At 33.3% G+C, this 13,187-nt stretch overlaps 1 protein-coding gene across 2 annotated transcripts in view; it reads right to left on the bottom strand.

The window, feature by feature from the left end:
• Window positions 1-13,187, bottom strand: part of LOC128245680 (G-protein coupled receptor dmsr-1-like) — a 102,677-nt gene that overhangs the window by 63,651 nt on the left and 25,839 nt on the right. For both annotated transcript variants that reach the window (XM_052963903.1, XM_052963902.1), the window contains exon 2: window positions 549-593. The gene's annotated coding sequence lies outside the window, so the exon portion shown is untranslated. The remainder of the gene's footprint in view (window positions 1-548; window positions 594-13,187) is intronic.

The following is a 13,187-nucleotide window of genomic DNA, read 5'->3' on the forward strand; positions in this document are numbered from 1 at the left end:
GACATTTCTATTGTATTAGGCTAAATATTATGTCTGGACATTGCACTGTTTAAACTCGTCTGATGGGACCAAATGTGATTATTCACTAAGTCTCTAAATTTGGTCCAGCACAATTTGTGCCAGACAACTGATTGCATTAATACTGCTATTCCAATTTATGAAAAAGGCATTAACCGTTATAAGGCAAAAAATCTGACAACCTCGATACATCAAATGTGTCTTGGGACGAACCTAATGCAACGGTACCTAAACGCAGTCTAAATATGTATACTATATAAGTTTTCTGTGTCATTGGCGTTGACCCAGTGACATTGAACGAGGTTTATGTTTAATATTTCGACTAATGGATTTGTTTCTGTAGTATCACATACATATTCTTTTTCAATAAAGACGTTATACAGGTTTGTTGAGTTCCTCAAAACATGTTGCATAACCAACAAAATGGCGGAAAGCAATGTGGTAATAATTTGATGTTTAGTTAAATTCCTTCATCTCCCTCATGCAAAACAGACAAAGCATTTAGACACTTTAGGCAATTTAGCACTTACCTTTGGCTTAACCCAGAATTATGTCCAATACAGCACAGGACTGATCTGAAAATATAAATGAAAACAAAATCATAATAGCATTGCTTAAACTATTTTTATCGTATTGTGTTGATTTGTTCTGAGTTGAACCTATATAAACGTTTACGTAATATATCATTGCAATATAAAAGTACAATATTGAATCACTGATTTGTTAGCTCTAACTATATTCGAAACTCCACGAACGAATAAATTCTTGGTATAACAGTGCACAGTTAATATAATGCTAAAAAATATTAATCATATTTCGTTCTTTGACAGTGTTCTTAGTTGAATCTTTATTCACTCAGAAAATTAATCATGGTTTTATTGAATTATAGTATCTATTATGTTATCTATTAAATTATGTCGTGAAATGTAATTCGTAATAATTTAACACTAATTTTCTCAAGTTAAGCGTTTCAAGGAATTTGTTGTTATTTTATTTAGATTATTACTCGATCAAAACTTGAATTTAAGCGTTAACGTTGCAACGAACACAATTGCCAAGACAAAAATAAGGCGAAACTTTTCAAACTGAAACGTTATTGTTAAATTCATAGCAAACAGTGAATCAGTTATGTGTTGCTTTATGATGTTTGTCGCGTATGGAACATTCTGATTTCACAGCGATTAATATCATCGGCAGTGTTCAATCGCCGACAACATGAAATTCCAATAACAAGCCGTGATGATACAGCAGTTATTTATTCTTATTGTTTAATATGTGCAAGCCTATTTCGTTTGATCGCGTTTCCCTGTTGCAATATAAACACTATCGTTTTATCAAATTTGATGAAGTACCAATCATTTATGTGATATATTTGGCGTTATATGTGCGTACAAATTTAAATCACTAATTTGATAGACCAAATTAATCGCGGTATTCACAGTGTGCAATTAATATACGCATTCCGGTATAATATATAAGGTTTCATATTATTTCAATTACGAAACTGTTATGAAAATGTTTTGGTATTACATTTCATATTATCTTTTCGTAGTTATATAATTCCACATTTTGCAAAACACTCAATGTCATATATAAATGACATTTCATGGTATTCATAATTTGAGGCAATAAAATTGTGATATTTACAATTTTATTTCCTGCACTAACATTTAAACAGATGCAACCTAATAGTTTAATTCCACGACGAGTAGTTAATAAAGAAAGGTTTTATGTTGACATTTGATTTGTAATGCTTCCTCCTTTAAAACTAATATGTGTTATCTCTGATTAAAAAAGACGCAATGAGAAATAACAAAAAGAGTTAAAACGGGAACAAATCCATTATGTATAAAAGTTATGACTGTATGTAAGTAAATGCAATCGGAACAACTCGGCAGTCTTCGCCATACGAAGAACCTCGGTGTATTGGTAAAAGTAATTCTTAGAATTACAAAAATATGAGAGATTCATAGTTCAAATCTGCCTGTACTTTATGTTAAGTGTCCAACAGGTGACTCATAATATAGCTTGAAAAATCTCTAAACAGCCCATAGTCACGCGAATTCTGGTATTGAATTACTAAGGTATCTACTTGCAGTGTAGTTAAATGAGAAAAGTTTTGACATTGTAAACCGCCAAACTATATCTGACGTTATTTGTTTGTAAAATGGCCGAGTTGCTCCATTTGTAAGTGAGGTATGAAGCGAATGCCCTTAATACTATTCGAATACAAACTTCATTTTAGCCAGTGAATTTGCCGATAGGCAATTACAAAGTTATAGTCTTAATTATTAAGATTTTCAACTTTCGTGGATGTTTAAAGGTTCACCTTCTTATCCGATACACACCTACTTTGTCAGATTCTGTGTGTACAAAGTATCAGCCAATGAGGTAGTAATCTAAGGCAGTAAGATGACATAAATTCTAAGTTTAATGATTAAGAAGGGCTCGTTAGCTACGCTTAATCCGCCCATTCTTAGTCATTACGATTTTACTTCATATCACCTTACTATTACATATCATGACCATGTAGTATTTTAAGCGTGGTTCATGTCGATTTGTCAGTTTTAATTTAACATGTTTCCTAAGGAATGCCTGAAGTGTAAATGGCAAGTATTTTTTCTTCCGACTGAACTAGTTGAGCACGCTCTGATGACTTCATGTTTCTGAACCTGACATTACTTCTTGAAATTGATGTGTCAGTTAATGAACTAGTATCCAGCATATAAGTGACCTAGTTTTGCATTATTAAATGGCATACTTTATCATATAAACGGCATCTATAAATTTTAGCTTTATAAAATATCACCTAGCTCTACGATTAAATCGTTCACGTTACAAAAAGGTTACAAATAAGTAACATTATAATATTCAGTGTATTATTATTATATATCAAGTAAAATTGAGAACGAGGTTTATTATTTCATAACCACTAATCTAAAATCTATATTTAACAGAGAGGAACGCGACATAGAAATATATTATTTCAAGTACTTTTAATTTTGAAAAATATTTAAGAAATAACACAAGCGTTTAAATTGTCTTGAAAATATTGCAATATACACTTGATGGTATATCTTTATTTTGCGGAATGTCTATTTTTCAGGTCGACATCTGAATTAAAGCCACAAACAAGTACAGAGACGCTAATTGGGGAAACTATATATTTAACTTGAATGTCACGACCATCACATTAGTAGTGCAATAAAATGCGACAGGCGAGTCATTATTTTGCTTGGAAAATTACGAAGCAGCACTTAGTCAGGGGTATTTTGAAATTGAATTATTACGCGATCTACTTGCAGCTTAGTTGAATGCAAATAGTTCTGACACTGTAAATCGCCCATATGCATACTCGGTTGTTTCGAGGGAAAACTCTTTGTGGTGAAATAAAGCAGACGATCTAGTTTAAAAGTGGTACTCATATGGTTGAAATATAAGATAATGTTTTTATATACAACTGGGGTTGACATAAACTTTAATATATCCGACGAACAAAGTTCAGCTTGATCCTTAAGGTATCAAATGCAGATTTAAAAAATGCATTAAGGAATCCAATGCACAATGTTTAACATTATATTTAATTCATCAGATGTACAATGTTAAACTTGAAAATAAGTACTAATGATATGGTCGTAAAGAAGAGGATGTCGTAAATATTGATGATGTAATCCTGAAGAAGGGGATGTCGTGAGTACTGATGATGTGATCGTGCAGAAGGAGATGTCGTGAGTACTGATGATGTGATCGTGTAGAAGGAGATGTTGTGAGTACTGATGATGATGTGATCGTGTAGAAGGAGATGTCGTGAGTACTGATGATGTGATCATGAAGTAGGAGATGTCGTAAATACTGATGATTTGATCATGCAGTAGAGAAAGTCGTGAATACTGATGATGTGATCATGCAGTAGATAATGTCGTGAATACTGATGATGTGATCATGAAGTAGGGGATGTCGTTAGTACTGATGATGTGATCATGAAGTAGGGGATGTCGTGAGTACTAATGATGTGATCATGAAGTAGGGGATGTCGTGAGTACTGATGATGCTAGCATGCAGTAGGGGATGTCGTGAATACTGATGATGTGATCATGCAGTAGAGAATGTCGTAAATACTGATGATATGATCATGCAGTAGAGAATGTCGTAAATACTGATGATATGATCATGCAGTAGGGGATGTCGTGAATACTGATGATGTGATCATGCAGTAGGGAATGTCGTGAATACTGATGATGTGATCATGCAGTAGGGAATGTCGAGAATTCTGATGATGTTATAATGAAGTAGAGACTGTCGTAAATACTGACGATGTCATCGTGCAGTAGCGGATGTAGTTAATACTGATGATGTGATCATGCAGTAGGGGATGTCGTGAATACTGATGATATGATCATGCAGTAGGGGATGTCGTAAGTACTGATGATGTGATCATGATGTAGAGAATGTCGTGAATACTGATGATGTGATCATGTAGTAGAGAATGCCGTGAATACTGATGATGTGATCATGAAGTAGAAGATGTCGTGAATACTGATGATATGATCATGCAGTAGGGGATGTCGTGAATACTGATGATGTGATCATGAAGTAGGGGATGTCGTGAATACTGATGATGTGATCATGAAGTAGGGGATTTCGTGAAAACTGATGAAGTGATTATGCATTATGGGATGTCGTAAATACTGATGATGTGATCATGCAGTAGAGAATGTCGTGAATACTGATGATGTGATCATGATGTAGATGATGTCGTGAATACTGATGATGTGATCATGATGCAGAGGATTTCGTGAATACTGATGCTGTGATCATGATGCAGAGGATGTCGTGAATACTGATGATGTTATCATGAAGTAGGGGATGTCGTGAATACTGATGATGTGATCATGAAGTATGGGATGTCGTAAATACTGATGATGTGATCATGCAGTAGGTGATGTCGTGAATACTGATGATGTAATCATGTAAAAATGTCTCCAAAGCTTTGTCCATTTATTAATATCTAAAGTGTATATGGCATGTTATTTTCATCGACAAAACTTGTTGAGCATGCTTTGTTGACTTCGTGATTGTGAAGTCGACATACCTTGTTTAACCTGATTTGTCGACAATTGTCTTTAGGTTTATATATTCAATCTAGAAATAGTTTTACAGGATTAAATTGAATGCTTTGTAATATAAATGACATTTATTACAATTGTTTCAAACAATATCACATAGCTATTTGTTTAAATTGTTCAAGATACTAATAGGTTGAAATATTCAGTTTTTAAGTACATACCGTCCATATATCAAATATAATGGACAACGAGGTTTACTATTCTTTACCACTTATTAAAATGCCGTTTCAAACCTTGGTAATACTTTATTGCAATGACTTGTAATCTCGATGAATAATTTATATATAAAACCACAAACTTACTTTTTTTAAATAATCTTGACGAAATTTCAATATATACTTGATGGTATATCTTGATTATAAATTGTAATAATAGCCATATGAATACCACTTATAAACTGGATCTTATATTGCCTGCTTTATTTCACCACAAATGTGAAGGTCGTAGCATTCAAGTTAAATATCTGATTTCCCACATTACAGTCTCTGTTCTACACTGAAGCTCTTATTCAAATGTCAACCCGAATAAAAGACATTATTATGGAAATTAAAGATGTATTGATATACAACTAGGTTAGGCCACAAAATGTTGGACAATGTACTTCCCCGCAATATATTTTGATATGGTCTGGATTGAATAGTTATGAAATAGTTTAGTACATTAAGGGTCGATTGCTCTAAACTATGTTAAAGATGCACTCTTATTCCCAAATAAGAGCTATCACAATTAATACAAATGTTTTAATACACCAAACAGGACGATTAAATACCGAAAATAAATAGTTCTTATGATGGCTGTCGAGTTTAATTCGAAAGAAAGGTGCAAAAAACACGGTGTTTCTATCTTATGAGACTATAGTCGATCACAGCAAATATTTTAGCACTCACCAATCATTTTATATTTTTGCGTTTTCAGCTTTTTAATACACCTGTTACAATCTTGTTATCAGTGAATTGATATTTTCTTTAAATGCTTCATTTTGTAAGTAGCTAAAGGTTTATCACTCAAAAAGTATGTATGTTATACATGTGTATGTATTGATTTTGAATTAGAGTATCACTTTTAATAACGTCTGCGTTGAAAAGAAATAATATTGTCTAGTACATAAAGGGCCGAATTTTCAAAACTAATTCAAAGTTAACACTGTGATTTACGAAATCGTTGTTAACTTTGGAATATGTCTTCTAAACGTCGTTTATATGTAATACATACTTCATTAATACGTTATCCATATGTGATTAATATTGATATATAATACTTGAACTCAAGGAATTTACTGGGCTTGACATTTCTTTGTTTCTCGAAGAACATGTTTTGTACTTTTACAGGGACTCGTTAATTGGGATGTTAAATGCATTTAGTTTACAAAACAAGTGTGGAAAATCATTAGGAGTTTTTAAAGTAAGATTCTGAAAGCTGAAACCCTTCAACAAATGTTGATATATGCTAAAATGTTGTCTTTAAAGTCACCGATTTTTAAAAATATAATAACACGAATCATCAAATTAAAGCGTTTTATTAGTTTTATCATTTTATATTCACTTGTATATAACATATTTAAAAAAAGATCCACTATTAAAGCTGTATTTTTGAGATTTGCAAAGAAAAGTTAAGAAAAAAACCCTGTTACAATATTTCATAAACGGCCAATTTTAAAAATATACATATTCCTTGAACTGATTTAAGCTCAAATCTGAAAAAAAAAACGTAAAATCGGTCAATAAAAGAAGAATTTTATAAAATATTAAACCTCGGAAGAGGTTGGCCTTGCTATTTGCATTTTTTTAATTATTTGTTTTGCCCATTAGGCAAACAGTTATAAAGGTGAATGACTAATAGTTTAGTTTAAACCTATTTCATTTTACAACGATTGAGAAACAAGCTATTTCAACTTATAGGTATCACTCTCGTTAGCACGATGTTGCGCGAGAGTGTGGTCTTGTGTTGTGGGGAAAACCGGAGTACCCGGAGAAAACCCACTTGTCCGGCTTAGTGACCACTAACCAAACTCACATGCGCCCAGGCCGGGAATCGAACCTGGGTCGCCTTTGTAAGAAGCAAGTGCGCTAACCACTGCGCTAACCGGGCAACCAAATGACTCTTGTTCACTAAACCAATGAAGGTTTGAAACAAGAAATAGTTAGCATATTGATTCATTGAGATAAATTCATTTGAAACATGCTTATTGGTTGTATGACGTCCAGTTGTATGCACTCAGTTTAACTCCTAGATAAAATTGAAAACCAAGGTTGCGAGCATCTTTATCTTAATAATTTACATTATCAATAGTTCTTTAATCGGCACTTTCCCATGAATCCCATAAGAAACATGAAAGTATACGTGTATGACTCGGGATGTCGACAGTTGTCTCCAAGGGTAATAATGGGCGATAATAGCATCTTTCTTCAATCATAACTGTGAAACGAGCTCGTTAAATGTCAAATTACTGCCCAGTGTTGAAGACAGGATAGGCAGTAGACATCAATCATCCAGAAGTTTATGTGTACCCTGGAGATAGCTTGTCATTTTCATCAGGGCTGTTCATAAATCCAGGGAGAGGTATTGGTTGTTGGTTCATACTAGTTTACTTAAAATAACATTCTTATTCAAAATCCAAACATATAGATGTATAACAAAAAACGTTACCGTGTTTTCCGCACCTTTTGTTCAAATTACACTCGGTGTCCTTCATAAGAACCATTGTTCGATATTTATTCATCCTTTTTGGTATATTAAAACAATTGCTTTAATTGAGAAATATATATATATTAGGAGGAAGATAGTTTCTTTAAGCTCGAATATGACAAAGGTCGACATCTTATGGAACCACGGTTTAGTCCGTTACCTGGGTAGAAATCTTAACTGTCGTCTATTTTAAGAGCCAATGAGAAAGTACATCAAGTCGGGATCTAATCCACAACTCAATTGGTGAGAGTCGGACTCAATTGTCGCTAGACAACTATCTGCCTTAATAGGTTGTTGTCCATTAAAAGGTACCTCTGGGCCCTTACTCCTAATGCCAAAAGCAAATGTCACTAAATGCAAAATGTCAATGCTGATGTAGAAATGCTATCATAAGAGAAAAGAAGGTAAACAATACCGTATCTGTAACAATTGACCTGTTCTACAATCAAACATGCATTTTTTGTGAAAAGTAATTATATTTTATATATTTTGAAACATTTAAGCTTACGGTTTTCTGATTCTGAGTCTGAAACTCAATACTAAAGCGAGTACGGGCCCTGGTTGTGATCGAATCTACCACCTCTCCCGTGAGAAACGGACTTTAATGCAACTATACCAATTTCACCCTCAATGTTTGGTTTTGTGTCAATATAAAACTATATAAAAGAATATCATTTCCAATTGTGACAAACAACTGTAATTCGGCGCTTCTTTTCAGTTCGTTAATCAATAAAAATCAACGAAAGTTTGACCTTTTTGAAGCCTACTTGAGACATTTGTAAAGGTTGCGAGATCCCATTTGGTTCCAATATGTAATATATAGAGAAGAAAATTAGGAAAGAAATACATAGTTCTACATTAATATTCGAACTTACAACAACTAGCTTTGTATTAATATTATCTTTCTTGGTCGATTGGTACCGTATACATGGACGTTAATCAATCATAGTGGATCATAAACCACTAAAACAATCTTAAAGTGACACTCTTGTTCAAAATCTATATAAACACATTTATAACAAACATAATCTGTGAGTGATAAACCTTTTACTACATTCTAAACAATACGGTTCTGAAAACAATGTAAACAAACAAGTAGGTGGCGTTAAGTTTATATTTGTTTACATCAGTTGTGACCCGTGGTGACCCATGTGAGAACCCCTTTGAAGTCACGTGGTTCCTCACTCTGTTTACGGTGTGACGACACTGTAATCCGATAACGGTCGTTATATTTTGATAGTTCTCCGTAAACAAATTTACTATTTTTTACGACTGACCCGTTAATATTTTGTATTCTCCATTGGAAGATATGTTTTTTGTAAACATTACGTTTTTTTTTATATTTTACGAAACAAATTGTATTTAAGGTTGAAAAAGGTGTCCCAGCATCACATTGGAACGTGATTTCCATCATAATTATCAATTAAATGGTCAGTGGTTTGTTTTCGATGTTTTTGGCTGAGTCTTAAACTTACACTTTTATTGCTTTGTTTTGAGTGTACAACTATTTGAAAGCAGTTCGGTATGATACGTAAACCATTAAAACACGACAACGACCACTCATTGAAGCTTAGATCTTCAACACACACAATTTAGAACGTCTTAAATGTAGCAGTATTTTTTAGCAATGCTTTTGTTTAATAGTTGTAAATTCTGAGAGATAAACAATCAATTTTCGGGTATTTGACACTTATAAAATAAACACTATCTTGAAAATAAACATAGCATTGTTGTTTTTGTAATTCCTCCAAAATCTAAATAAATTTTGTTTTTATCAACACCGACGTTTTAACACCGCGTCCACAATTGAATTTCTAAACAGGACATTCGTCGGACTGTTTCCAGCTCTTCAATAAAACAGATTACTAAGATGCATACACTATGCACGAATTTTAGCAAAAATATACTGAATATCGCAGAGACGCCTATGTGAACAAAATCTTGAACATAGATAATTTTTATTAATGCATTTTGCACTATAAACATATTCAAATATATATTATATTCATTTATTTTTATGTAAACATGGGATGATTTCTCCAAGGCAAAGGAAGTATGAAGCACGAGACGAAACGGCTAGCGTAGACTGGCAATGAAGTGTATATAGGATATTAAGACGATATTGCAGAGGCAATGTTGTTGTTTGTCACACTAATTGAACATTTTGCCTTAAGTCAAAAGTGCAGTGTTCGATGTTTTAACGTTGCTCTTTCCAGCCTTTTGGAAACACATCGTTACTTCATGAGCATAATTGGCTCAGAGTGAAAGTAAATTGACACAATATAAACCGATCTACAACGCCAATAAAACAATAATACTATTAACGACCATATGTCGTATGCATTGTATTTACTTTTAGCAAACACATCAATCATAGCATTCGTCACTAGATTGTGGTTGTGTTTCTGATCGACGGCAACTCTAATACCATTGTCTTGGGGGTAAATTATATCTCATTAGTTGCTTTTCGCGCATTAAAGTGCAGTTTGAAGGATTGTCGACTGTACAAAATACATAATTGGTTTCTCAACTACAATAGTTCTCGTCTTCATTATTATAGGTCTTTTAACGCGCGAGGGCTTTGCTCAGTTATATTAAAAACAGTGATGATGCCACCGCATTTTTTGAAATTAAGAGACAGTTAACGTTGTTTTGTATTAATTCGTTGAACTATCAAGTTTCTCACTTGAATCTGAAAGTGTGAACCCAACAGGAAAGTACGTATAAGGCCATATTTTGTTTAATATGAACCTTTCAAAACGTTTGAAGCCCAAAGCAAAAGTGAGAGTAACTAAGCAGAGGAAAAGTGTGAGTTCAAATCACAAGTGTGACGTCCAAAGTAAAAGTATGAGTCTAAAAGCTAAATGTGAGTTTTTAAGCAAAGGTCATGTCCCAAAGTAAATATGTGAGTTACAAATCAAAAGTGTGTGTCCAAAAATAAATCTACTTCGATTTGAAAATGTGTGAAAGCAAACGCACACGTCTACAAACGAAAGTGTGAGTCAAAAAACAAATGAACGAGTCTAGGGAATGCCAAATGCGAGTAAACAAGAAATCTGAATGAGTCATAAGCGAACAGCATTTAAGTAAAAGGATTGAGGTAGCAGTTATTGGCTGAGATATTGTGACGTTATTTACATCAGCGCTGGCTCTGAAACTGCACTTTTGCATATGCAAACAGAAGGTGTAGCTATATGCGCATGCACAAATATAACAAATTGATAAATCACGATGAGTCGTCTTAAATAATCAGTAAAGATTCTGCACAAATAAGAAACTAAACATTTAAAAAACATAACACTAAATCTACATTGAAAACAGCAGATTCGCATTTAGTCTTTAAAATGTCCATTGAAAGCAAATTTCTGAACAGTCTTGTCGGGCCTCACTGAACATGAAACAAACATGCACTAACATTCTAGCTGTGACAATAAAACGTTATGGTTCACTAAATTTCATAGACCTACACGGAGCGATTCAATTATTTGTACTTTTATGAGGTGTGTCGCCTCTGGCATTTCATGCTATATCTGACACATTGTGATCAGCGTTGGTGATTAATCGTGAACAACACGACAATGGAATCACTTGATATTTGCAAAACATCCGTAATATTTCTCGATTTGTCATAATTCTTGGGAAATGAACTTTGCAGCAGTCACAACATTACATTATTGTTTTGATAAACTTATTTAAAACCGCTAATTTCTTTTAATAACATTTAAAAGTATCAATAATAAGTTACAGTTTTATTTATAAGTGTTAATATCGCTCTGTTAATAGAGCCATTTTTGTATGAACTATCTTTATTGTAAATTATTATCATTGAAATACAATTAAACTTCAATGACATATTTGTCAAATTATATATCGCTTATGTTATCACAAAACTAATATAATATATTCAATGAAACACAGGATTTATGATTTTAGCTTACGAGCTTATAACTGCAACCAGTTCCCCTCAGTTCTGAAGGATGCGTATACCGTTTAAACACGACTTCGACGACTGACCGATGCTTATTTCTTCGACACACACAATCTAGAACATCATACATGTCGTAGCACTTTTCAGCAATGATTTTGTTTAATATTTGTATATTTTGAGAAAAAAAAGTATTTCACTTTTCACTAAACAAACACTGACTTGAAAATAAACTTATCAATGCTGTTTTTCTGTAATCCTCCAAGATCTAAATAAATTTTGTTTTTATCAACACCGACATTTTAACACCGCGTCCAGCACTGAATTTCTGACCAGCATATTCATCGAACTGTTTACAGCTCTTCAATAAAACCGATGCATAAGATGCATACACTATCCAAGAATTTTACGAAATATACTGAAGAACGTAGAGACGCAGAGTCGCATATGTAAACAAAACAATTGAAAGTATACTTTTTTTGTGATATGCACAAGACATTACAAATATTTTCAATATATATTTTATTCATTTATCTTTATGTAAACATGCGAAGATTTCTCCAAGGCAAACAAAGTATGAAGCGACGAGACGAAACGGCTAGCGTAGCGTGGCAATACACACACACTAAAGGATGTTAGCCTGATGCAGAGACGCATATGTAAAGAAAAACCTGAACGTAGACATTTAATTGTATGCATTATACATTACAAATACATTCAAATATAACATTAATCTTTATGGAAACGGGTAATGATTTCTCCACGGAAAACAATCTAAGAAGCACGAGACGAAACGGCTAGCATAGAATAGCAATGCAGAGCAAATATTAAGACGATATTGCAGAGGCAACGTTGTTGCGTATCAGATTGATTGAACACTGCCTAAAGTCAAAAGTGTAGTGTTTGATGTTTAAACAGAATCAATGTTTAATCCAAAGCACTGCATTAATAATGACGTTTTGATGAGTCTAAATACAACATCACTTCAAGCATAGCATTATAAGAATTGTTATTTCGTGGTTTATTCCGTCCTTTTGGAAACCTACAGATGACTTGTACTTTATGAGAAAATAATACTCAGGGTTAAATTGACACATAATAAAAGATATGAAACGATTTACGAAAACAATAAAATATTAAGACTATAAATGACCACATGTCGCATACATTGTATTTACTTTCAGCAAACACATCAATCAAATCATTCGTCACTAGATATTGGTGTTTCTGATCGACGGATACCCTAATGCTATTGTCTTGCAGGCAAATAACATGTCATTATTTGCATTTCGCGGACAATAGTCTAGTTTGAAGAATAGTCGACTGCACAAGATACATCATTGGATTCCCAACGACAATAGTTCTCGTCTTCCTTTTATTTCAAGTCGTTTAACGCGCTAGGGCTTTGCTCAACTAGATCAAGAACAGTGGTG

Source organism: Mya arenaria, chromosome 9, assembly GCF_026914265.1.
Source record: "Mya arenaria isolate MELC-2E11 chromosome 9, ASM2691426v1".
NCBI classification, from domain to species: domain Eukaryota; kingdom Metazoa; phylum Mollusca; class Bivalvia; order Myida; family Myidae; genus Mya; species Mya arenaria.